The following is a 4,665-nucleotide window of genomic DNA, read 5'->3' on the forward strand; positions in this document are numbered from 1 at the left end:
ATCACACCCAAATGCCTATTAGTCATGTTTCTAGGAAAGAGGCCCTCCGTGAGATAAACTGCGTGTTGATCATAAGAGTGGGATGTTTCCTATATCTCAGCAAGAAGTTAAGTGTCAATCAATAAAAGTAGGTATTCATTGATGATCAGACATCTGGTTTTGATTTTAAAGCTTAGACAACTGCTTTGTTTTGTGTTTGCATTTTTTTTTTTTGCTTTGTCATTTTATCTTACATAGCTGGTTTGTGACAGATTCAGAAGTCAGCACTCAAGAGAAGGTCAGGACAACGGCCTCCGGCTCACTGTGCATCAAGACAACAGCGTCAGGGGCTCCGGCCTCCCCAGCAACCTGGTAAGTTCTTCCTTTCTGAAAGATGTGGGAGCCAGTTTGCTGAGCCTCGGCCTGGTGGGCCAGACCCCTTGGCAGGCTTTGCTGGGGGCTTCATCAATTCTCTCTGCACCTGGAATTATACTAGGCCTCCTATGGGATGTGTTTGTAGCTTCAGGGTCTGCTTATCCAAGCCCCGCCCATCTGTTCCGGAAGCCAGAAGCTGCATGAGTAGATGCAGCTAGTGGAGGTTTGTGGGGACCACTTCCGGGGTCAGCATCGTGGAAGGCAGTGAGGGTGGCGGGGGCGAAACTGGGGCTTTGATTCTCAGGGAAGCCTCAATGGCCTTCACGGAGAGGACTGAAGATGAGATGATTTCTAGAACATTCCATAGACAAAGCAGAGTCCTGCTTACACTGGATGGAGAGGAGAACCACAGAGACACGAGGAGCCGTGCAAACAGGGTCAGACTGTCTCAGGAAAATGAACTGACACGGGCTCTGGGCAGCGAGGTCTGGAGGAGCTAGAAGTCTATGCAATCACAGGCCCTCTAAATCTGCCCACCTCCGGCTCTCCAGTTCATTTGACGGTTCCTCTGGGCACCTTTGTACTCATGGTCAAGACCACAAACAGCCTTTGCCTCTTCCCCTCCTCCCCCAAATCCAATCTTCTGGCCAGTCTCTGTTGTCAAAAACAAGTTTTAATTTCAAAAGGTCAAGGGCCAATTACTTTAAAATGTACACACATTTTGTCTCCAGTCACCCGACTGATACAGGCATCATCGTCCCCACTTTGGGGGATGTAGGTTCCTGGAGGAATGTAGCCAACAGAGCCTGGACGTGGCCTGGGGTCTCTGAAGCCACATCTGCATCCTCTTTGAATTACCTGCTCAAGAGGTGTGACATCAGAGTGGGGCAACCCTGCGCTCACATGATGAAGTGAGGGAGCTCAGTCATGTCCGACTCTTTGCGACCCCATGGACTGCAGCACACCAGGCCTCTCTGTCCATCACCAACTCCCGGAGTTTACTCAAACTCATGTCCATTGAGTCTGTGATGCCATCCAACCCTCTCATCCTCTGTCATCCCCTTCTCCTGCCTTCAATCTTTACCAGCATCAGAGTCTTTTCCAATGAGTCAGTTCTTCCTATCAGATGGCCAAAGGATTGGAGTTTCAGCTTCAGCATCAGTCCTTCCAATGAATATTCAGGACTGATTTCCTTTAGGATGGCTGGTTGGATCTCTTATAGTCCAAGGGACTCTCAAGAGTCTTCTCCAACACCACAGTTAAAAAACATCAGTTCTTCAGTGCTCAGCTTTCTTTATAGTCCAAGTCTCACATCCATATATGACTACTGGAAAAACCATAGCCTTGACTAGATGGTCTTTAGCTGCAGGTTTACTCCAGGGCATCCCCTCCCCATGTGACATTCCTCCAGGACACTCAGGACCTCCTGTTCCCTCTCCTCTCCTTCACCACTGCACCAAGCTCTGCCCTTCATCCACCAAGCATGCAAAACAGGTTACTCCCTGTTGTGTGGGGTGAGTGTCCTGGGCTAGGAGTGGGGGGTTTCGGGTCCTGGATCGACATCTCCACTTCAGTGGCCTCCGTGTTCTGCTTGTTCCTGTCCTGCTTATGCTCTAGAAATGTGGAGGTGAGGGAGGAATTTGCCATCAATGGCTTTGGCTGAGAAAAAACACGCTTCCTGCTTGGTTCCAAGCTCATTCACTTAGAAATCAGATTAATGAAAAATTGGGGAGCATGAACTGTATGCCAAACACAGTGTGCATAAGGGATGTCTTCAAGGAACGCCAGCCTAAAGGGTGAGAAGGAGGAGAGTATGATTGGAGAGCAGCGTTCCTCATGAAAGCTTGTGTGCTGTAAACCCTGGGGTGTTAACAGAGGGGGAGAATCCAAAATGAGCCTTGGAGGACAAAGGCTTGCTCCACCCAGTCTCAGGACCACCAGCACTGCATCCGTGCAGTGTCATTATATGGGATGTTTCCTGGAAGCCACTTTTCCGTGGCCAGGAGGAGCACACCCTCACCCTGGCTTTCAGCAGCACGCGACAGTGGCTTGGAGACCTGAGAGCTAAGCAGGGCCGGAAGGACCAGTGTTTGGAGGCGGGTTACTGGGCTGCATCTCAGCATCTTCTGTAAAGACGAGGGAACAAGCAGAGGGGGGAGAATCAAGCTGGGCATGGCTGCAGAGCCAGGATACGCCATCTGCAGTCTGACACCAGTGCCCAAAGCTCACGAACTATCCAGAACTGGTCCCCAAGTTGCTCTCCTCTGCAGGGAAGCAGCACTTCCAGTAATGAGGATGCTTGTGTCACTGACTCCCTAAGTCAAGGCTTCTAAGGCCTCAAACCCAGGCAGTTGGAGAGGAAAGGAGCTTGCACAGGTTTCTCCAGACTGATGGCAGTTTGGTTGCCCTATTTCTTCAACAGGAAGAAAGGCGGGATGCTTTGAAGGAAATGTGGAGGAAAAAGTCACTGGTGGACACGGAGGCGTTGGGGAGGACAGATTTCTAAGAAGAGAAGCTCTTCTCCAGCAATGCTTCTGGAGCTGGTGAAAGCACCTGGAGACTTAGCAGGGAAACTGGGTGGTCCCTGCAGCAGGACACCCAGAGTGACATCGTAAGAGGGTCACCAAAGCCCTGAACTGCTCCTTAAACGTTCAGGTCAGAACCTCAATCACGCAGAGACTCTGAACTGGTCCTCCCTGGGAGAATTAATGGCACTGGCTGAGCTCTCAGCAGAGTGTGTGTGTGTGTGTGTGTGTGTGTGTGTGTGTGCGTGTGTGCGTGTGTATGAAATAAATACAAACATTGAAAGCCAGTAATAAAACAAACACCCGTGCATCCACCTTGGTGATAAAAAGTAAGGCATCAGCAGTCCTGCAGGGCTGCCTGGTGCCTCTCACCAAGAACTTCCTTCCGGTACTTTCAGGCTAGATACACCCTTGCTTTCTTTATTGTTTTACCACCTATGTATATATTTCTGAGCAACGTGTTGTTTGGTTTAGAGAAACGGGTAATAAGCACAAATTTAGTGCTTATGACATAAAGAAAAGATTGTAACCCTGCTTGGAAATGAAAGCTCCCAGGAGAGGAAATGGAACCATCTCTATTGTAGAGCCTGGCTTCCACTTTCCTGAGAGTTTACAAGAGCCCCTTCTGGGGCAGCCATAAGCAAGATCTTGAGTGGGTTCTGGGGGCCACAGGGACCATCCTAGCTGGGGCATGAGGCAGATGGGAGGGGTGGACTGGGGACCACAGGAGGAACAAGGTCAGGGAGCTGGTCACGCTTTCTAAGCTTCTAAGCTTGCTGGCTCACCTCCAGCTGTCAAGGAGGCCAAATGTGAACACTTTTGTAGGGTAAAATTAGGGACCTCAGGTGGACCAGGGGCCAGTATATTGAGGGGAGAATAGAAACCTCATCAACACACAAGGAAGACAAGCCCAGACGGGTCAGGCTGACCCAGGAGGTCCGTCCTCGAGTAAAAGACAGTGAGTCCAGGACACAGACCTCACCCGGTGGGTCTCCAGAGTCACAGGGTTCCAGCCTGAAAGTACTGGCCTCCGTTAGCACACACAGGCTGCCCTGGGTTCACCACCAGCTCCACAGGTGCCTAGAGCTGGCTCTTCCCAGGGCCTTTCAGAGTCAGATCGGTTCTCAGCTTCCTTCCTGAAAGTGAAGCCAACTTTTTAAGCTCTTCAGTCATCACTGCACCCATCTTCTTTCCAGTTCTCCCAAAGTTGTTGCGGTCATGTTTCATCTTTGCTCCTGCTCACCTGGGGCCCTGTCTCCATCTTCCTCCTCTAATTCCTCCCCAGTCTTTCACTGATTTAGCAAAATGAGACTAGGTGTTGTTTGGAGAGAACAAAACTAGATTCTGATGGTCAGTCTGCCATCCTAGCCTGGACCCTCTTTGATTTTTCTTTTTGACTATGGTTCCTGATTCAGGTGATCAGTAGCCCTGTTGACCAGAGGTCTTCAGCCAGGGGCCACACACCCGCAGAAATGAGAAGAGTTTCCAGTGGGGATCAGGCAGGAGGAACTGAGTCATCTGGACAGTCTAGTGTCCTCAACAGGTGATGAAGTTGGGGTTCCCCTCTCGCACTTCCTGTTTGGTATATTTTAAAAAGGAACTGCCTCCTACTCACCTACAGGATCTTTGCGCAAAGACATTCTAATGTTGGTTGTTGTTTAGTTGCTAAGTCATATCTGACTCTTTGTGACCCCATGGAATGTTGCCCACCAGCCTCTTCTGTCCATAGGATTTTCCAGTCAAAAATTATTAGAGTGAGTTGCCATTTACTTCTCCATTTAATGTC

General features: G+C 49.9%; 1 long non-coding RNA gene across 1 annotated transcript; it reads left to right on the forward strand.

Annotated features, from left to right (window-relative positions):
- Positions 1-4,397, forward strand: LOC102390393. The gene is made up of 3 exons (XR_327124.4): positions 1-127; positions 252-351; positions 2,777-4,397. It is a non-coding gene; the product is annotated as an uncharacterized LOC102390393 (long non-coding RNA).
- The last annotated feature ends 268 nt before the right edge of the window (positions 4,398-4,665 follow it).

The sequence above is a fragment of the Bubalus bubalis genome, chromosome 6, assembly GCF_019923935.1.
Source record: "Bubalus bubalis isolate 160015118507 breed Murrah chromosome 6, NDDB_SH_1, whole genome shotgun sequence".
In the NCBI taxonomy this organism is placed as follows: domain Eukaryota; kingdom Metazoa; phylum Chordata; class Mammalia; order Artiodactyla; family Bovidae; genus Bubalus; species Bubalus bubalis.